Source organism: Bubalus kerabau, chromosome 9 (genome assembly GCF_029407905.1).
Source record: "Bubalus kerabau isolate K-KA32 ecotype Philippines breed swamp buffalo chromosome 9, PCC_UOA_SB_1v2, whole genome shotgun sequence".
NCBI lineage: Eukaryota > Metazoa > Chordata > Mammalia > Artiodactyla > Bovidae > Bubalus > Bubalus kerabau.
In genome coordinates this window covers 3,471,263-3,494,185 of record NC_073632.1, presented here as the reverse complement: position 1 = coordinate 3,494,185, position 22,923 = coordinate 3,471,263, and positions in this window count along the sequence as shown.

Sequence of the window (22,923 nt, the reverse complement as noted above, 5' to 3'; positions counted from 1 at the left end):
TCAGTGACCCTCAGTGGGCTGATAAGCGCCTGTCAGCGGCTTGATCATTTCCTGCTCTGATGGTCATTCAGCGCCTGGACAACCACTAGATCAGTGCCTGTCAGCCCCTTGACCAGTGCCCACTCAGCTGATTGATAAACGCATACACATCCACGCGATAAGCGCCTGTCAGCCACTTGAGAAGCATCTGTCAGCAACTTGATCAGGGCCTATCAGCCACTTGATCAGTACCTGTCAGCCAGTTGATCAGCACCTGTCAGCCACTTCATTTGCACCTGTCAGCCACTTTATCAGCAACTGTCAGGCGATAGGGCAGCCCCTATAAGCAGCTTGATCATTAACTGTCAGCCACATTATCAGCACGTGATAGCCGATGTATCAGAACCTGTCAACCGCTTGATCAGCACCTGTCAGCAGCTTTATCAGCACCTATCAGCTGCTTGATTAGCACCTGTCAGCATGTTGATCAACACCTGTCAGCCGCTTCATTAGCAACTGTCAGCCAGTTGATCAGGAACTGTTAGCCGCTTGATTAGCACCTGTCAGCCAGTTGATCAGCACCTGTCAGCTGCTTGATCAGCACCTGTAAGCCGCTTAAACAGCACCTGCCATCCGCTTCATCAGTGCCTGTCAGCTGCTGGATCATTGCCTTCTCAGCTGCGCGATCAGCGCCTACTCAGCCGCGAATCAGCCCCTCCACAGCCACGTGATCATAGTCTGTCAGCCTCTTTATCAGAGTCGGTCATCCGCTTGATCAGCACCTCTCAGCAGGTTGAAGAGTGCCTACTCAGCCGTGTGAATTGCATCTCTCAGACAGTTGATCTGCGCCTACTGAGCCCTGCAATCAGAGCCTACTCAGCCGCCCAATCAGTGCCTGTCAGCTGCTTGAGAAGTACCTGTCAGCCATTGATCAGCACCTCTCAGCCAGTTGATCACCACCTGTAAGCCAATGGATCAGCACCTGTCAGCCGCTTGATCAGCACCTTTCCGCAGCTTGATCAGCACCTATCAGCTGCTTAATTAACACTTCTCAGCCAGTTGATCAGCACCTGTTAGCCGCTTGATCACTACCATACAGCCAGTTGATCAGGAACTGTCAGCAGCTTGATCAGCGCGTATCAGCTGCTTGATTAGCACCTGTCAGCCAGTTGATCAGCACCTCTCAGCCAGTTGATCAGCACCTGTAAGCCACTGGATCAGTGCCTCTTAGATGCTTGATCATCGCCTTATCAGCTGCACAATCAGCGCCTACTCGGCCGCTTGATAAGAACCTGTCAGCCAGTTGATCGGCACCTGTCACCTGCTTGATCAGCACCTGTCAGCAGCTTTATCAGCACCTATCAGCTGCTTGATTAGCACCTGTCAGCATGTTGATCAACACCTGTCAGCCGATTCATTAGCAACTGTCAGCCAGTTGATCAGCAACTGTCAGCCGCTGGATTAGCACCTGTCAGCCAGTTGATCAGCACCTGTCAGCTGCTTGATCAGCACCTGTAAGCCGCTTAAACAGCGCCTGCCTGCTGCTTCATCAGTGCCTGTCAGCTGCTTGATCATTGCCTTCTTAGCTGCTCGATCAGCGCCTACTCAGCTGCGAATCAGCCCCTCCACAGCCGCGTGATCATAGTCTGTCAGAGTCTTTATCAGAGTCGGTCATCCACTTGATCAGCACCTGTCAGCAGGTTGAAGTGTGCTTACTCAGCCACGCGAATTGCATCTCTCAGCCAGTTGATCTGCACCTAATGAGCCCTGCATCCAGCACCTACTCAGCTGCCCGATCAGTGCCTGTCAGCCGCTTGAGAAGTACCTGTCAGCCAGTTGATCAGCACCTCTTAGCCAGTTGATCACCACCTGTAAGCCACTGGATCAGCACCTGTCAGCCGCTTGATCAGCACCTTTCAGCAGCTTGATCAGTGCCTATCAGCTGCTTAATTAACACTTCTGTGCCAGTTGATCAGCACCTGTTAGCGGCTTGATCAGCAACTATCAGCCAGTTAATGATCACCTGTAAGCCACTGAAACATCACCTGTCAGGGGCTTGATCAGCACCTTTCAACAGCTTGATCAGTGCCTATCAGCCGCTTGTTTAGCACCTGTCAGCCAGTTGATTAGCACCTGTCAGCCACTTAATCAGCACCTGTCAGCAGCTTGATCAGCACCTCTCAGCAGCTTGATCAGCACCTATCAGCTGCTTGATTAGCACCTTTCAGCAGGTTGATCAACAGCTGTCAGCCGCTTCATTAGAAACTGCCAGCCAGTTGATCACCACTTGTCAGCTGCTTGATCAGGACCTGTAAGCCGCTTAAACAGCGCCTGCCATCCGCTTGATCAGTGCCTTCTCAGCTGCTTGATCATTGCCTACTCAGCCGTGAATCATCTCCTACACAGCCGCGTGATCATAGTCTGTCAGCCGCATGATCATTTCCTGATCTGCTGGTCATTCAGTGCCTGGTCAACCACTTCATCAGTGCCTGTCAGCCTCTTGACCAGTGCCCCCTCAGCTTATTGAAAAGCGCCTATGCAGCCGCATGATAAGTGCCTCTCAGCCGCTTGACAAGCAACTGTCAGAAGCTTTAGCATGCCCTATCACCCACTTGAATAGTACCTATCAGCCGCTTGATCAGCACCTGTCAGCTGATTGATGAGTGCCTATCAGCCACTTGATAAGCGCCTGTTAGCTGCTTTATCATCGCCTAATCAGCTGCATGATCAGTGCCTACTCAGCCGCTTGATCAGTACCAGTCAGCCAGTTGATCAGCACCTGTCAGCAGCTTGATCAGTGCCTATCAGCTGCTTGATCAGCACCTCTCAGCCAGTTGATCAGCACCTGTAAGCGACTGGATAAGTGCCTGTTAGCCGCTTGATCATCGCCTTATCAGCTGCACTATCAGTGTATACTCAGCCGCTTGATCAGAACCTGTCAGCCAGTTGATTAGCAGCTGTCAGCAGCTTGATCAGCACCTGTCAGCAGCTTTATCAGCACCTATCAGCTGCTTGATTAGCACCTGTCAGCATGTTGATCAACACCTGTCAGGCGCTTCATTAGCAACTCTCAGCCAGTTGATCAGCAACTGTCAGCCGCTGGATTAGCACCTGTCAGCCAGTTGATCAGCACCTGTCAGCTGCTTGATCAGCACCTGTAAGCTGCTTAAACAGCGCCTGCCAGCCGCTTCATCAGTGCCTGTCAGCTGATTGATCATTGCATTCTCAGCTGTGTGATCAGCGCCTACTCAGCCGCGATTCAGCCCCTACACATCCGCGTGATCATAGTCTGTCAGCCTCTTTATCAGAGTCGGTCATCGCGCTTGATCAGCACCTTTCAGCAGCTTGATCGGCGCCTATCAGCTGCTTAATTAACACTTCTCAGCAAGTTGATCAGCGCCTATCAGCCGCTTGATTAGCACCTGTCAGCCAGTTGATTAGCACCTGTCAGCCGCTTAATCAGCACCTGTCAGCAGGTTGATCAGCGCGTATCAGCTGCTTGATTAGCACCTGTCAGCCAGTTCATCAGCACCTCTCAGCCATTTGAACAGCACCCATCAGCCGCTTGATCAGCACCTGTCAGCAGGGTGAAGAGTGCCTACTCAATTGCCCGAATTGCATCTCTCAGCCAGTTGATCTGCGCCTACTGATCCCCGCAATCAGCGCCTACTCAGCCGCCTGATCAGTGCCTGTCAGCCGCTTGAGAAGTGCCTATCAGCCAGTTGATCAGCACCTGTCAGCCGCTTGATCTGCACCTTTCAGCAGCTTTATCAGTGCCTATCAGCTGCTTAATTAACATTTCTCAACCAGTTGATCAGCACATGTTAGCCGTTTGATCAGCACCTGTCAGCCAGTTGATCATCACCTGTAAGCCACTGAATCAGCACATGTCAGCGGCTTGATCAGCACCTTTCAGCAGCTTGATCAGCGCCTATCAGCTGCTTAATTAACACTTCTCAGCCAGTTGATCAGCACCTGTTAGCCGCTTGATCAGCGCCTATCAGCCGCTTGATTAGCACCTGTCAGCCAGTTGATTAGCACCTGTCAGCCAGTTGATTAGCACCTCTCAGCAGCTTGATAAGCACCTGTCAGCAACTTGATCAGCACTTTTCAGCCGCTTGATCAGCATATTTCAGCAGCTTTATCAGCACCTATCAGCTGCTTGATTAGCACCTGTCAGCATGTTGATCCACACCCTTCAGCCTCTTCATTAGCAACTCTCAGCCAGTTGATCAGCGGCTGTCAGCCACTTCATTAGCAACTGTCAGCCAGTTGATCAGCACCTGTCAGCTGCTTGATCAGCACCAGTAAGCCGCTTAAACAGCGCCTGCCAGCCGCTTGATCAGTGCCTTCTCAGCTGTACGATCAATGCCTACTCAGCCGTGAATCAGCCCCTACACAGCAGCGTGATCATAGTCTGTCAGCCGCTTGATCAGAGGCTGTCAGCCACTTGATCAACGCCTAATCACCTCCTCCATCAGCGCCTATTGAGCGGCTCGATCAGCACCTGTCAGTCGCTTGAAAGTCACCTATACACCACTTGATCAACACCTAATTAGCTTTGCTATCAATATTTACTGAGCCATGTGATCATCGCCTCAGCCACATGATCTGTGCCTACTCAGCCCCGCGATCAGTGCCTACTCAGCTGTGCGATATGTACCTGAAAGCCGATTGAGAAGCACTGTCAGCCGCTTGATCATCGCCTAATCAGCTGCGCGATCAGCGCCTACTCAAGCGCTTGATCAGGACCTGTCATCCACTTTTCAGCAGCTGTCAGCCACTATATCAGCACCTGTCAACTGCTTGATCAGCGACCACTTTGCTGCGTGATCAGATCCTACTCAGCCACGTGATGCGTGACCCTCAGCCGGCTGATCAGCGCCTGTCAGCGGCTTGATCATTTCCTGCTCTTCTGGTATTCAGCGCCTGGTCAACCACTTCATCAGTGCCTGTCAGCCACTTGACCAGGGCCCACTCAGCTGATTGAAAAGCGCCTACGCAGTCGCGCCCTAAGTGCCTCTCAGCCGCTTGATCAGGGCTTTCAGTCACTTGAAGAGTACCTATCAGCCAGTAGATCAGCACCTGTCAGCCCCTTGATCAGCGCCTATCAACCGCTTGATCAGCACCTGTCAGCTGCTTGATGAGCGCCTATCAGCCTCTTGATTAGCCCCTGTCAGCCAGTTGACCAGCAATTGTCAGCCGCTTGTTAAGCACCTGTCAGCAGGTTGATCAGCACCTGTCAGCAACTTGATAAAAGCATGTCAGCCTCTTGATCAGCACCTAATCAGCCACGCGATAATCATTTACTCAGCCCCACGATCATCGCCTCAGCCTCTTGATCTGTGCCTACTCAGCCATGCGATCTGCTCCAGACAGCCGCTTGATCAACGACTATCAGCTGCTTGATCAGCTCCTGTCAACCACTTTATCAGCACCTGTCAGCCGCTTGATCATCGCCTGTTAGCCGCTTTATCATCGAATAATCAGCTGCATGATCAGCGCCTACTCAGCCGCTTGATCAGCACCTGTCAGCCGCTTGATCCGCACCTGTCAGCAGATTTATCAGCACCTATCAGCTGCTTGATTAGCACCTGTCAGCATGTTGATCAACACCTGTCAGCCGCTTCATTAGCAACTCTCAGCCAGTTGATCAGCAACTGTCAGCCCCTGAATTAGCACCTGTCAGCCAGTAGATCAGCACCTGTCAGCTGCTTGATCAGCACCTGTAAGCCGCTTAAACAGCGCCTGCCAGCCGCTTCATCAATGCCTGTCAGCGCTTGATCAGTTCCTTCTCAGCTGTGCGATCAATGCCTACTGAGCCTCGAATCAGCCCCTACACAGCCGCGTGATCATAGTCTGTCTGCCGCTTGATCAGAGACTGTCAGACGCTTGATCAGCGCCTAATCACCCCCTCGATCAGCACCTATTGAGCGGCGCAATCAGCGCCTGTCAGCTGTTTGACAAGCACCTATAAACCACTTGATCAACACCTAATTAGATTCACTATGAGTATTTACTGAGCCATGCGATCATCGCCTCAGACCCATGATCTGTGCCTACTCAGCCCCGCGATCAGTGCCTAATCAGCCGTGCGATATGTGCCTGACAGCCGAATGCGAAGTACTGTCAGCCACTTGATCAGCGATCATCAGACGCTAGATCAGCATCTGCAAACGACTTTATCAGCACCTTTCAGCCGCTTTATCAGTACCTGTCAGCCGCTTGATCAGCGATTATCAGCCGCTAGATCAACATCTGTCCACGACTTTATCAGCACCTGTCAGCCGCTTTATCATCGCCTAATCAGCTGCGCGATCAGCGCCTACTCAACCGCTTGATCAGTACCTGTCAGCTACTTTATCAGCACCTGTCAGCCACTATATCAGCAACTGTCAACTGCTTGATCAGCGACCACTTTGCTGCGTGATCAGATCCTACTCAGCCACGTGATCAGTGACCCTCAGCCGGTTGATCAGCGCCTGTCAGCCGCTTGATCATTTCCTGCTCTGTTGGTCATTCAGAGCCTGGTCAACCACTTCAGCAGTGCCTGTCAGCCACTTGACCAGTGCCCACTCAGCTGATTGAAAAGGGCCTACGCAGCCGTGCGATAAGGGCCTCTCAGCCGCTTGACAAGCACCTGTCAGAAGCTTGATCAGGGCCTATCAGCCACTTGAATAGTACCTGTCAGCCAGTTGATCGGCACCTGTCAGCCGCTTGATCAGGACCTTTCAGCAGCTTGATAAACGTGTGTCAGCCTCTTGATCAGCACCTAATGAGCCATGCGATGATCATTTACTCAGCCGCGTGATCATCGCCTCAGCCTCTTGATCTGTGCCTACTCAGCCATGTGATCTGTGCCTGACAGCCACTTGATCAACGACTATCAGCTGCTTGATCAGCTCCTGTCAACCACTTTATCAGCACCTGTCAGCCGCTTGATCAGCGCCTGTTAGCCACTTTATCATCGCCTAATCAGCTTCATGATCAGCGCCTACTCCGCCGCTTGATCAGTAGCAGTCAGCCAGTTGATCAGCAACTGTCAGCAGCTTGATCAGCGCCTATCAGCTGCTTCATTAGCACCTGTCAGCATGTTGATCAGCACCTCACAGCCAGTTGATCAGCACCTGTAAGCCACTGGATCAGCGCCTGTTAGCCGCTTGATCATCGCCTTATCAGGTGCACGATCAGCGCCTACTCAGCTGCTTGATCAGAACCTGTCAGCCAGTTGATCGGCACCTGTCAGTAGCTTTATCAGCACTTATCAGCTGCTTGATTAGCACCTGTCAGCATGTTGATCAACACCTGTCAGCCGCTTCATTAGCAAGTGTCAGCCAGATGATCAGCGGCTGTCAGCCGCTTCATTAGCAACTGTCAGCCAGTTGATCAGCACCTCTCAGCCAGTTGATCACCACCTGTAAATCACTGGATCAGCAACTGTCAGCCGCTTGATCAGCACCTTCCAGACGCTTGATCAGCACCTGTGAGCCCCTTGATGAGCGCCTATCAGCCGCTTGATTAGCACCTGTCAGCAGTTGACCAGCACCTGTCAGCCGCTTGATCAGCGCCTGTCAGCTGCTTGATCAGTGATTATCAGCCGCTAGATCAACATATGTCAACGACTATCAGCACCTGTCAGCCGCTTGATCAGCGCCTGTCAGCCGCTTGATCAGTGATTATCATCCGCTAGATCAACATCTGTCAACGACTCTCAGCTCCTGTCAGCAGCTTGATTAGCGGCTGTCAGCCACTTTATCATCGCCTAATCAGCTGTGGGATCAGCGCCTTCTCAACCGCTTGATCAGTACCTGTCAGCCACTTTATCAGCACCTGTCAACTACTTCATCAGTGAACACTTTGCTGCGTGATCAGATCCTACTCAGCCACGTGATACGTGACCCTCAGCCTGTTGATCAGCGTCTGTCAGCCGATTGATCATTTCCTGCTCTGCTGGTCATTCAGCGCCTGGTCAACCACTTCATCAGTGCCTGTCAGCCGCTTCATCAGCGCCTGTTAGCCAATTTATCATTGCTTAATCAGCTGCATGATCAGTGCCTACTCAGGCGCTTGATCAGTACCAGCCAGTCAGTTGATCAGCACCTGTAAGCAGCTTGATCAGCGCCTATCAGCTGCTTGATTAGCACCTGTTAGACAGTTGATCAGCACCTCTCAGCCAGTTGATCAGCACCTGTAAGCCACTGGATCCGCGCCTGTTAGCCGCTTGATCATCACCTTATCAGCTGCACAATCAGCGGCTACTCAGCCGCTTGATCAGAACCTGTCCGCAGCTTTATCAGCACCTATCAGCTGCTTGATTAGCACCTGTCAGCATGTTGATCATCACCTGTCAGCCGCTACATTAGCAACTGTCAGCCAGTTGATCAGCAACTGTCAGCCGCTGGATTAGCACCTGTCAGCCAGTTGATCAGCACCTGTCAGCTGCTTAAACAGCGCCTGCCTGCGGCTTAATCAGTGCCTGCCAGCTGTTTGATCATTGCCTTCTCAGCTGCGCGATCAGCACCTACTCAGCCGCGAATCAGCCACTCCACAGTCTCGTGGTCAGAGTCTGTCATCCTCTTTATCAGAGTCGGTCATCCGCTTGATCAGCACCTGTCAGCAGGTTGAAGAGTGCCTACCCAGCCGCAAGAATTGCATCTCTCAGCCAGTTGATCTGCTCCTACTGAGCCCCGCAATCAGCGCCTACTCAGCCGCCCAATCAGTGCCTGTCAGCCGATTGAGAAGTACCTGTCAGCCAGTTGATCAGCACCTCCTAACCAGTTGATCACCACCTGTAAGCCACTGGATCAGCACTTGTCAGCCACTTGATCAGCACGTTTCCACAGCTTGATCAGCGCCTATCAGCTGCTTAATTAACACTTCTCAGCCAGTTGATCAGCACCTGTTAGCCGCTTGATCAGCGCCTATCAGCCACGTGATTAGCACCTGTCATACAGGTGATTAGCACCTGTCAGACGCTTAATCAGCACCTGTTAGCCGCTTGATCAGCACCTGTAACCGCTTAAACAGCGCCTGCCATCCGCTTGTTAAGTGCATTCTCAGCTGCGCGATCAACGCCTACTCAGCTGCGAATCAGCCCCTACACAGCCGCGTGATCATAGTCTGTCAGCCATTTGATCAGAGACTGTCAGACGCTTGATCAGCGCCTAATCACCCCCTCCATCAGCGCCTATTGAGCGGCGCGATCAGCACCTGTCAGCCACTTTATCAGCGACTATCAGGCGCTTGATCAGCACCTGTCAACGACTTTATGAGCACCTGTCAGCCGCTTGATGAGCACCTATCAGCTTCTTGATCAGCACCTGTTAGCCACTTTATCATCGTCTAACCAGCTGCATGATCAGCGCCTACTCAGCCGCTTGATCAGTACCAGTCAGCCAGTTGATCAGCACCTGTCAGCAGCTTGATAAACGCGTGTCAGCCTTTTGACCAGCACCTAATCAGCCACGTGATCATCATTTACTCATCCGCACGATCATCACCTCAGCCGCTTGATCTGTGTCTACTCAGCCCCGCGATCAGCGCCTACTCAGCCGTGCGAGGTGCGCCTGACAGACACTTGAGAAGTACTGTCAGCCACTTTATCAGCGACTATCAGTCGCTTGATCAGCACCTGTCAACGACTTTATCAGCACCTGTCAGCCGCTTGATTAGTGCCTGTCAGCTGCTTGACCACTGCCCACTCAGCCGATTGAAAAGCGCCAATGCAGCTGCGCGATAAGTACCAGTCAGCTGCCTGAAAATCACCTGTCAGCAGCTTGATCAGGGCCTATTAGCCACTTGATTAGCACCTGTCAGCTAGTTGATCAGCACCTGTCAGCCAATTGATCAGCACCTGTCAGCCGCTTCATTAGCACCTGTCATCCAGTTGATCAGCAACTGTCAGCCTCTTGATCAGAACCTGTCAACAGCTTGGTCATTGCATTCTCAGCTGCGCAATCAGCGCCTATCAGCTGCTTGTTTAGCACCTGTCAGGCAGTTGATCAGCACCTGTCAGCACCTTGATCATCGCCTATCAGCCGTGTGATTAGCACCTGTCAGCCAGTTGATCAGCTCCTGCCTACCGATTGATCAGTGCCTGTCAGCTGCTTGATCATTGCATTCTCAGCTGTGCAATCAGTGCCTATCAGCTGCTTGTTTAGCACCTGTCAGCCAGTTGATCAGCACCTGTCAGCACCTTGATCATCGCCTATCAGCCGTGTGATTAGCACCTGTCAGCCAGTTGATCAGCACCTGTCAGCCTCTTGATCAGAACCTGTCAACAGGTTGATCATTGCATTTTCAGCTGTGCAATCAGCACCTATTAGCTGATTGTTTAGCACCTGTCAGCCGCTTGATAAACACGTGTCAGCAGCTTGATCAGTACCTGTCAGCCACTTTATCAGCACGTGTCAGCCAATATATCAGCAACTCTCAACAGCTTGATCAGTGCCCGCTTAGCTGCGTAATCAGAGCCTACTCAGCCACGTGATCAGTGACCCTCAGCCGGTTGATCAGCGCCTGTCAGCCGCTTGATCATTTCCTGCTCTGCTGGTCATTCAGCGCCTGGTCAACCACTTCATCAGTGCCTGTCAGCCACTTGACCAGTGCCCACTCAGCTGATTGAAAAGCGCCTATGCCGCCGCGAGTTAAGTGCCTCTCAGCCGCTTGACAAGCAACTTTCAGAAGCTTGATCAGGGCCTATCAGCCACTAGAATAGTACCTGTCAGCCAGTTGATCGACACCTGTCAGCCGCTTGATCAGGACCTTTCAGCAGCTTTATCAGCACCTATCAGCTGCTTGATTAGCACCTGTCAGCTAGTTGATCAGCACCTGTCAGCCAATTGATCAGCACCTGTCAGCCGCTTCATTAGCACCTGTCATCCAGTTGATCAGCAACTGTCAGCCTCTTGATCAGAACCTGTCAACAGCTTGATCATTGCATTCTCAGCTGCGCAATCAGCGCCTATCAGCTGTTTGTTTAGCACCTGTCAGGCAGTTGATCAGCACCTGTCAGCACCTTGATCATCGCCTATCAGCCGTGTCATTAGCACCTGTCAGCCAGTTGATCAGCTCCTGCCTACCGATTGATCAGTGCCTGTCAGCTGCTTGATCATTGCATTCTCAGCTGTGCAATCAGTGCCTATCAGCTGCTTGTTTAGCACCTGTCAGCCAGTTGATCAGCACCTGTCAGCACCTTGATCATCGCCTATCAGCCGTGTGATTAGCACCTGTCAGCCAGTTGATCAGCACATGTCAGTCTCTTGATCAGAACCTGTCAACAGGTTGATCATTGCATTTTCAGCTGTGCAATCAGCACCTATTAGCTGATTGTTTAGCACCTGTCAGCCGCTTGATAAACACGTGTCAGCAGCTTGATCAGTACCTGTCAGCCACTTTATCAGCACGTGTCAGCCAATATATCAGCAACTCTCAACAGCTTGATCAGTGCCCGCTTAGCTGCGTAATCAGAGCCTACTCAGCCACGTGATCAGTGACTCTCAGCCGGTTGATCAGCGCCTGTCAGCCGCTTGATCATTTCCTGCTCTGCTGGTCATTCAGCGCCTGGTCAACCACTTCATCAGTGCCTGTCAGCCACTTGACCAGTGCCCACTCAGCTGATTGAAAAGCGCCTATGCCGCCGCGAGTTAAGTGCCTCTCAGCCGCTTGACAAGCAACTTTCAGAAGCTTGATCAGGGCCTATCAGCCACTAGAATAGTACCTGTCAGCCAGTTGATCGACACCTGTCAGCCGCTTGATCAGGACCTTTCAGCAGCTTTATCAGCACCTATCAGCTGCTTGATTAGCACCTGTCAGCATGTTGATCAACACCTGTCAGCCGCTTCATTAGCAACTGTCAGCCAGTTGATCAGCAACTGTCAGCCGCTTGATTACCACCTGCCAGCTAGCTGATCAGCACCTGTCAGCTGCTTGATCAGCACCTGTCAGCAGGTTGAAGAGTGCCTACTCAGCCGCGCGAATTGCATCTCTCAGCCAGTTGATCTGCGCCTACTGAGACCCGCAATCAGCGCCTTCTCAGACGCCCGATCAGTGCCTGTCAGCCGCTTGAGAAGTACCTGTCAGCCAGTTGATCAGCACCTCTCAGCCATTTGATCACCACCTGTAAGCCACTGGATCAGCACCTGTCAGCCGCTTGATCAGCACCATTCAGCAGCTTGATCAGCACCTATCAGCTGCTTAATTAACACTTCTCAGCCAGTTCATCAGCACCTGTTAGCCGCTTGATCAGCTCCTATCAGCCGCTTGATTAGCACCTGTCAGCCAGTTGATTAGCACCTGTCAGCCGCTTAATCAGCACCTGTCAGCAGCTTGATCAGCACCTGTCAGCAGCTTGATCAGCACCTATCAGCTGCTTGATTAGCACCTGTCAGCATGATGATGAACACCTGTCAGCCGCTTCGTTAGCAACTATCAGCCAGTTGATCAGCACCTGTCAGCTGCTTGTTCAGCACCTGAAAGTCGCTTAAACAGCGCCTACCATCCGCTTGATAAGTGCATTCTCAGCTGCGCGATCAACGCCTACTCAGCCGCGAATCAGCCCCTACACAGCCGCGTGATCATAGTCTGTCAGCCATTTGATCAGAGACTGTCAGCCGCTTGATCAGCGATTATCAGCCGCTAGATCAACATCCGTCAACGACTTTATCAGCACCTGTCAGCCGCTTTATCATCGCCTAATCAGCTGCGCTATCAGTGCTTACTCAACCGATTGATCAGTACCTGTCTGCCACTTTATCAGCACCTGTCAGCCACTATATCAGCACCTGTCAACTGCTTGCTCAGCGTCCACTTTGCTGCGTGATCAGATCCTACTCAGCCACGTGATCAGTGACCCTCAGCTGGTTGATCAGCACCTGTCAGCCCTTTGATCATTTCCTGCTCTGCTGGTCATGCAGCGCCTGGTCAAGCACTTCATCAGTGCCTGTCAGCCACTTGACCAGTGCCCACTCAGCTGATTGAAAAGCACCTACGCAGCCGCGCGATAAGTGCCTCCCAGCCGCTTGACAAGCACCTGTCAGAAGCATGATCAGGGCCTATCAGCCACTTGAATAGTACCTATCAGCCAGTTGATCAGCACCTGTCTGCCGCTTGATCTGCACCTGTCAGCCGCTTGATGAGCACCTATCAGCCGCTTGATCAGCGCCTGTTACCCACTTTATCATCGTCTAACCAGCTGCATGATCAGTGCCTACTCAGCCGCTTGATCAATACCAGTCAGACAGTTGATCAGCACCTGTCAGCAGCTTGATAAACGCGTGTCAGCCTCTTGACCAGCACCTAATCAGCCACGCGATCATCATTTACTCAGCCGCACGATCATCACCTCAGCCGCTTGATCTGTGTCTACTCAGCCCCGCGATCAGCGCCTGACAGACACTTGAGAAGTACTGTCAGCCACTTTATCAGCGACTATCAGTCGCTTGATCAGCACCTGTCAACGACTTTATCAGCACCTGTCAGCCGCTTGATTAGCGCCTGTCAGCTGCTTGACCACTGCCCACTCAGCTGATTGAAAAGCGCCAATGCAGCCGGGCGATAAGCACGAGTCAGCCGCCTGAAAATCACCTGTCAGCAGCTTGATCAGGGCCTAATAGCCACTTGATTAGCACCTGTCAGCTAGTTGATCAGCACCTCTCAGCCACTTCATTAGCACCTGTCAGCCAGTTGAACAGCACCTGTCAGCACCTTGATCATCGCCTATCAGCCGTGTGATTAGCACCTGTCAGCCAGTTGATCAGCAGCTGTCCGCCTCTTGACAAACGCGTGACAGCAGCTTGATCACTACCTGTCAGCCACTTTATCAGCACCTGTCAGCCAATATATCAGCAACTCTCAACAGCTTGATCAGTGCCCGCTTAGCTGCGTAATCAGAGCCTACTCAGCCACATGATCAGTGACTTAGCTGGTTGATCAGCGCCTGTCAGCCGCTTGATCATTTCCTGCTCTGCTGGTCATTCAGCGCCTGGTCAACCACTTCATCAGTGCCTGTCAGCCACTTGACCAGTGCCCACTCAGCTGATTGAAAAGCGCCTATGCAGCCGCGAGATAAGTGCCTCTCAGCCGCTCGACAAGCAACTGTCAGAAGCTTGATCAGGGCCTATCAGCCACTAGAATAGTACCTGTCAGCCAGTTGATCGACACCTGTCAGCCGCTTGATCAGGACCTTTCAGCGGCTTTATCAGCACCTATCAGCTGCTTGATTAGCACCTGTCAGCATGTTGATCAACACCTGTCAGCCGCTTCATTAGCAACTGTCAGCCAGTTGATCACCAACTGTCAGCCGCTTGATTACCACCTGTCAGCTAGCTGATCAGCACCTGTCAGCTGCTTGATCAGCACCTGTCAGCAGGTTGAAGAGTGCCTACACACCCGCGCGAATTGCATCTCTCAGCCAGTTGGTCTGCGCCTACTGAGCCCTGCAATCAGCGCCTACTCAGCCGCCTGATCAGTGCCTGTCAGCCGCTTGAGAAGTACCTGTCAACCAGTTGATCAGCACCTCTCAGCCAGTTGATCACCACCTGTAAGCCACTGGATCAGCACCTGTCAGCTGCTTGATCAGCACCATTCAGCAGCTTGATCAGCACCTATCAGCTGCTTAATTAACACTTCTCAGCCAGTTCATCAGCACCTGTTAGCCGCTTGATCAGCTCCTATCAGCCGCTTGATTAGCACCTGTCAGCCAGTTGATTAGCACCTGTCAGCCGCTTAATCAGCACCTGTCAGCAGCTTGATCAGCACCTGTCAGCAGCTTGATCAGCACCGATCAGCTGCTTGATTAGCACCTGTCAGCATGCTGATGAACACCTGTCAGCCGCTTCGTTAGCAACTATCAGCCAGTTGATCAGCACCTGTCAGCTGCTTGTTCAGCACCTGTAAGTGGCTTAAACAGCGCCTGCCATCCGCTTGATAAGTGCATTCTCAGCTGCGCAATCAACGCCTACTCAGCCGCGTATCAGCCCCTACACAGCCGTGTGATCATAGTCTGTCAGCCATTTGATCAGAGACTGTCAGCCGCTTGATCAGCGATTATCAGCCGCTAGATCAACATCCGTCAACGACTTTATCAGCTCCTGTCAGCCGCTTTATCATCGCCTAATCAGCTGCGCTATCAGTGCCTACTCAACCGCTTGATCAGTACCTGTCAGCCACTTTATCAGCACCTGTCAGCCACTATATCAGCACCTGTCAACTGCTTGATCAGCGTCCACTTTGCTGCGTGATCAGATCCTACTCAGCCACGTGATCAGTGACCCTCAGCTGGTTGATCAGCGCCTGTCAGCCCCTTGATCATTTCCTGCTCTGCTGGTCATGCAGCGCCTGGTCAAGCACTTCATCAGTGCCTGTCAGCCACTTGACCAGTGCCCACTCAGCTGATTGAAAAGCACCTATGCAGCCGCGCGATAAGTGCCTCCCAGCCGCTTGACAAGCACCTGTCAGAAGCATGATCAGGGCCTATCAGCCACTTGAATAGTACCTATCAGCCAGTTGATCAGCACCTGTCTGCCGCTTGATCTGCACCTGTCAGCCGCTTGATGAGCACCTATCAGCCGCTTAATCAGCGCCTGTTACCCACTTTATCATTGTCTAACCAGCTGCATGATCAGCGCCTACTCAGCCGCTTGATCAATACCAGTCAGCCAGTTGATCAGCACCTGTCAGCAGCTTGATAAACGCGTGTCAGCCTCTTGACCAGCACCTAATCAGCCACGCGATCATCATTTACTCAGCCGCACGATCATCACCTCAGCCGCTTGGTCTGTGTCTACTCAGCCCCGCGATCAGCGCCTGACAGACCCTTGAGAAGTTCTGTCAGCCACTTTATCAGCGACTATCAGTCGCTTGATCAGCACCTGTCAACGACTTTATCAGCACCTGTCAGCTGCTTGATTAGCGCCTGTAAGCTGCTTGACCACTGCCCACTCAGCTGACTGAAAAGCGCCAATGCAGCCGGGCGATAAGCATGAGTCAGCCGCCTGAAAATCACCTGTCAGCAGCTTGATCAGGGCCTAATAGCCACTTGATTAGCACCTGTCAGCTAGTTGATCAGCACCTCTCAGCCACTTCATTAGCACCTGTCAGCCAGTTGAACAGCACCTGTCAGCACCTTGATCATCGCCTATCAGCCGTGTGATTAGCACCTGTCAGCCAGTTGATCAGCACCTGTCAGCCTCTTGACAAACGCGTGTCAGCAGCTTGATCAGCACCTGTCAGCCAATATATCAGCAACTCTCAACAGCTTGATCAGTGCCCGCTTAGCTGCGTAATCAGAGCCTACTCAGCCACGTGATCAGTGACTCTCAGCTGGTTGATCAGCGCCTGTCAGCCGCTTGATCATTTCCTGCTCTGCTGGTCATTCAGCGCCTGGTCAACCACTTCATCAGTGCCTGTCAGCCACTTGACCAGTGCCCACTCAGCTGATTGAAAAGCGCCTATGCAGCCGCGAGATAAGTGCCTCTCAGCCTCTCGACAAGCAACTGTCAGAAGCTTGATCAGGGCCTATCAGCCACTAGAATAGTACCTGTCAGCCAGTTGATCGACACCTGTCAGCCGCTTGATCAGGACTTTTCAGCGGCTTTATCAGCACCTATCAGCTGCTTGATTAGCACCTGTCAGCATGTTGATCAACACCTGTCAGCCGATTCATTAGCAACTGTCAGCCAGTTGATCACCAACTGTCAGCCTCTTGATTACCACCTGTCCTCTAGCTGATCAGCACCTGTCAGCTGCTTGATCAGCACCTGTCAGCAGGTTGAAGAGTGCCTACTCAGCCGCGCGAATTGCATCTCTCAGCCAGTTGGTCTGCGCCTACTGAGCCCCGCAATCAGCGCCTACTCGGCCGCCCGATCAGTGCCTGTCAGCCGCTTGAGAAGTACCTGTCAACCAGTTGATCAGCACCTCTCAGCCAGTTAATCACCACCTGTAAGCCACTGGATCAGCACCTGTCATCCGCTTGATCAGCACCATTCAGCAGCTTGATCAGCACCTATCAGCTGCTTAATTAACACTTCTCAGCCAGTTCATCAGCACCTGTTAGCCGCTTGATCAGCTCCTATCAGCCGCTTGATTAGCACCTGTCAGCCAGTTGATTAGCACCTGTCAGCCGCTTAATCAGCACCTGTCAGCAGCTTGATCAGCACCTATCAGCTGCTTGAATAGCACCTGTCAGCATGTTGATGAACACCTGTCAGCCGCTTCATTAGCAACTATCAGCCAGTTGATCAGCACCTGTCAGCTGCTTGTTCAGCACCTTTAAGTCGCTTAAACAGCACCTGCCATCCGCTTGATAAGTGCATTCTCAGCTGCGCGATCAACGCCTACTCAGCCGCGAATCAGCCCCTACACAGCCGCGTGATCATAGTCTGTCAGCCATTTGATCAGAGACTGTCAGCCGCTTGATCAGCGATTATCAGCCGCTAGATCAACATCCGTCAACGACTTTATCAGCACCTGTCAGCCGCTTTATCATCGCCTAATCAGCTGCGCTATCAGTGCCTACTCAACCGCTTGATCAGTACCTGTCAGCCACTTTATCAGCACCTGTCAGCCACTATATCAGCACCTGTCAACTGCTTGCTCAGCGTCCACTTTGCTGCGTGATCAGATCCTACTCAGCCACGTGATCAGTGACCCTCAGCTGGTTGATCAGCACCTGTCAGCCGCTTGATCATTTCCTGCTCTGCTGGTCATGCAGCGCCTGGTCAAGCACTTCATCAGTGCCTGTCAGCCACTTGACCAGTGCCCACTCAGCTGATTGAAAAGCACCTACGCAGCTGCGCGATAAGTGCCTCCCAGCCGCTTGATAAGCACCTGTCAGAAGCATGATCAGGGCCTATCAGCCACTTGAATAGTACCTATCAGCCAGTTGATCAGGACCTGTCTGCCGCTTGATCTGCACCTGTCAGCCGCTTGATGAGCACCTATCAGCCGCTTGATCAGCGCCTGTTACCCACTTTATCATCGTCTAACCAGCTGCATGATCAGAGCCTACTCAGCCGCTTGATCAATTCCAGTCAGCCAGTTGATCAGCACCTGTCAGCAGCTTGATAAACGCGTGTCAGCCTCTTGACCAGCACCTAATCAGCCACGCGATCATCATTTACTCAGCCGCACGATCATCGCCTCAGCCGCTTGATCTGTGTCTACTCAGCCCCGCGATCAGCGCCTACTCAGCCGTGCGAGGTGCGCCTGACAGACACTTGAGAAGTACTGTCAGCCACTTTATCAGCGACTATCAGTCGCTTGATCAGCACCTGTCAACGACTTTATCAGCACCTGTCAGCCGCTTGATTAGCGCCTGTCAGCTGCTTGACCACTGCCCACTCAGCTGATTGAAAAGCGCCAATGCAGCCGGGTGATAAGCACGAGTCAGCCGCCTGAAAATCACCTGTCAGCAGCTTGATCAGGGCCTAATAGCCACTTGATTAGCACCTGTCAGCTAGTTGATCAGCACCTCGCAGCCACTTCATTAGCACATGTCAGCCAGTTGAACAGCACCTGTCAGCACCTTGATCATCGCCTATCAGCCGTGTGATCAGCACCTGTCAGCCAGTTGATCAGTACCTCTCAGCCAGTTGATCACCACCTGTAAGCCACTGGATCAGCACCTGTCAGCCGCTTGATCAGCACCATTAGGCAGCTTGATCAGCACCTATCAGCTGCTTAATAAACACTTCTCAGCCAGTTCATCAGCACCTGTTAGCCGCTTGATCAGCGCCTATCAGCCGCTTGATTAGCACCTGTCAGCCAGTTGATTAGAACCTGTCAGCCGCTTAATCAGCACCTGTCAGCAGCTTGATCAGCACCTGTCAGCAGCTTGATCAGCACCTATCAGCTGCTTGATTAGCACCTGTCAGCATGTTGATCAACACCTGTCAGCAGCTTCATTAGCAACTCACAGCCAGTTGATCAGCCACTGTCAGCCGCTGGATTAGCACCTGTCAGCCACTTGATCAGCATCTGTCAGCCGCTTGATAAACGCGTGTCAGCCTTTAGAGAAGTACCTGTCAGCCACTTGATCAGCACCTGTCAGCCAATATATCAGCAACTCTCAACAGCTTGATCAGTGCCCGCTTAGCTGCGTAATCAGAGCCTACTCAGCCACAGGATCAGTCACCCTCAGGCGGCTGATCAGCGCCTGTCTGCGGCTTGATCATTTCCTGATCTGATGGTCATTCAGCGCCTGGACAACCACTAGATCAGTGCCTGTCAGCCCCTTGACCAGTGCCCACTCAGCTGATTGATAAATGCATACGCATCCACGCGATAAGCGCCTGTCAGCCACTTGAGAAGCATCTGTCAGCAACTTGATCAGGGCCTATCAGCCACTTGATCAGTACCTGTCAGCCAGTTGATCAGCACCTGTCAGCCACTTCATTTGCACCCGTCAGCCACTTTATCAGCAACTGTCAGGCGCTAGGGCAGCCCCTATAGGCAGCTTGATCATTAACTGTCAGCCACATTATCAGCACCTGTTAGCCGCTGTATCAGAACCTGTCAACAGCTTGATCAGCACCTGTCAGCAGCTTTATCAGCACCTATCAGCTGCTTGATTAGCACCTGTCAGCATGTTGATCAACACCTGTCAGCCGCTTCATTAGCAACTGTCAGCCAGTTGATTAGCAACTGTCAGCCGCTTGATTATCACCTGTCAGCCAGTTGATCAGCACGTGTCAGCTGCTTGATCAGCACCTGTAAGCCGATTAAACAGCACCTGCCAGCCGCTTCATCAGTGCCTCTCAGATGCTGGATCATTGCCTTCTCAGCTGCGCGATCAGCGCCTACTCAGCCGCGAATCAGCCCCTCCACAGCCACGTGATCATAGTCTTTCAGCCACTTTATCAGAGTCAGTCATCCGCTTGATCAGCAACTGTCTGCAGGTTGAAGGGTGCCTACACAGCCGCGCGAATTGCATCTCTCACCCAGTTGATCTGCGCCTACTGAGCCCCACAATGAACGCCTATTCAGCCTCCCGGTCCATGCCTGTCAGCCGCTTGATTAGCACCTGTCAGCCGCTTAATCAGCACCTGTCAGCAGCTTGATCAGAGCCTATCAGCCAAATGATCAGTACCTGTCAGCCAGTTGATCAGCACGAGTCAGCCACTTCATTTGCACCTGTCAGCCACATTATCAGCAACTGTCAGGCGCTAGGGCAGCCCCTATAAGCAGCTTGATCATTAACTGTCAGCCACATTATCAGCACCTGTTAGCCGCTGTATCAGAACCTGTCAACCGCTTGATCAGCACCTGTCAGCAGCTTTATCAGCACCTATCAGCTGTTTGATTAGCCCCTGTCAGCCACTGGATCAGCGATTGTCAGCCGCTTGTTATGCACCTGACAGGAGCTTGATCAGCGCTTGACCACTTTCCACTCAGCCGATTGAATAGCAAAGACTCAACCGCGTGAATAGCATCTTTCAGCCAGTTGATCTGTGCCTACTGAGCCCCGCAGTCAGTGCCTACACAGCCGCCCGATAAGTGCTTGTCAGCCGCTTGACAAGTACCTGTCAGCCACTTGATCAGCACCTGTCACAGCTTGATGTGCACCTATCAGCCGCTTGATTAGCACCTGTCAGCCAGTTGACCAGCACCTGTCAGCCGCTTGGTCAGCGCCTATCAGTGGCTTGATTAGCCCCTGTCAGCCAGTTGATCAGCAATTGTCAGCCGCTTGTTAAGCACCTGTCAGCAGCTTGATCAGCCCTTGACCACTTTCCACTCAGCCGTTTGAAAAGCACTGACTCAGCCGCGCGAATAGCATCTTTCAGCCAGTTGATCTGTGCCTACTCAGCCCCATGACCAGCGCCTACTCAGCCATGCGATCTGTGCCTGACAGCCACTTGATTAACGACTATCAGCCGCTTGATCATCGCCTTATCAGCTTCACGATCAGCGCCTACTCAGCCGCTTGGTCAGAACCTGTCAGGCAGTTGATCAGCACCAGTCAGCCGCTTCATCATTTCCTGCTCTGCTGGTCATTCAGCTCCTGGTCATCCACTTGATCAGTGCCTGTCAGCCGCTTGAGAAGTACCTGGCAGCCACTGGACCAGCACCTAATCAGCCACGCGATCATCATTTACTCAGCCGCACGATCATCGCCTCAGCCGCTTGATCTGTGTCTACTCAGCCCCGCGATCAGCGTCTACTCAGCCGTGCGAGGTGCGCCTGACAGACAATTGAGAAGTACTGTCAGCCACTTTATCAGCGACTATCAGTCGCTTGATCAGCACCTGTCAACGACTTTATCAGCACCTGTCAGCCGCTTGATTAGTGCCTGTCAGCTGCTTGACCACTGCCCACTCAGCCGATTGAAAAGCGCCATTGCAGCCGTGCGATAAGCACCAGTCAGCCACCTGAAAATCACCTGTCAGCAGCTTGATCAGGGCCTATTAGCCACTTGATTAGCACCTGTCAGCTAGTTGATCAGCACCTGTCAGCCAATTGATCAGCACCTGTCTGCCAGTTGAACAGCACCTGTCAGCCCCTTGATCATCGCCTATCAGCCGTGTGATTAGCACCTGTCAGCCAGTTGATCAGCACCTGTCAGCCTCTTGATCAGAACCTGTCAGCAGCTTGATCATCGCCTATCAGCTACTTGATTAGCACTTGTCAGCCAGTTGATCAGCACCTGCCTACCGATTGATCAGTGCCTGTCAGCTGCTTGATCATTGCATTCTCAGCTGCGCAATCAGCACCTATCAGCTGCTTGTTTAGCACCTGTCAGCCAGTTGATCAGCACCTGTCAGCACCTTGATCATCGCCTATCAGCCGCTTGATTAGCATCTGTCAGCCAGATGATCAGCACCTGTCAGCAGCTTGAGCAGCGAGTATCAGCTGCTTGATCAGCACCTGTCAGCCAGTTGATCAGCACCTGTCAGCAGATTGATCAGGGCCTATCAGCCACTTGATTAGCACCTGTCAGCCAGGTGATCAGCACCTGAGAGTCGCTTCATTAGCACCTGTCAGCCAGTTGACCAGCACCTGTCATCCGGTTGATCAGCACCTGTCAGCAGGTTGATCAGTGCGTATCAGCTGCTTGATTAACACCTGTCAGTCTATTGATCATCACCTGTCAACCGCTAGATCAGCAACCACTTTGCTGCATGAACAGAGCCTACTCAGCCACGCGGTCAGTGACGCTCAGCCGGTTGATCTTCTCCTGACAGGCGCTTGATCATTTCCTGCTCTGCTGGTCATTCAGCTCCTGGTCATCCACTTGATCAGTGCCTGTCAGCCCCTTGAGAAGGACCTGGCAGCCACTTGACCAGCACCTAATCAGCCACGCGATCATCATTTACTCAGCCGCACGATCATCGCCTCAGCCGCTTGATCTGTGTCTACTCAGCCCCCCGATCAGTGCCTACTCAGCCGTGCGAGGTGCGCCTGACAGACACTTGAGAAGTACTGTCAGCCACTTTATCAGCGACTATCAGTCGCTTGATCAGCACCTGTCAACGACTTTATCAGCACCTGTCAGCCGCTTGATTAGTGCCTGTCAGCTGCTTGACCACTGCCCACTCAGCCGATTGAAAAGCGCCAAAGCAGCCGCGCGATAAGCACCAGTCAGTCGCCTGAAAATCACCTGTCAGCAGCTTAATCAGGGCCTATTAGCCACTTGATTAGCACCTGTCAGCTAGTTGATCAGCACCTGTCAGCCGCTTCATTAGCACCTGTCAGCCAGTTGAACAGCACCTGTCAGCCCCTTGATCATCGCCTAACAGCCGTGTGATTAGCACCTGTCAGCCAGTTGATCAGCACCTGTCAGCCTCTTGATCAGAACCTGTCAGCAGCTTGATCATCGCCTATCAGCTATTGATTAGCACTTGTCAGCCAGTTGATCAGCACCTGCCTACCGATTGATCAGTGCCTGTCAGCTGCGCAATCAGCACCTATCAGCTGCTTGTTTAGTACCTGTCAGCCAGTTGATCAGCA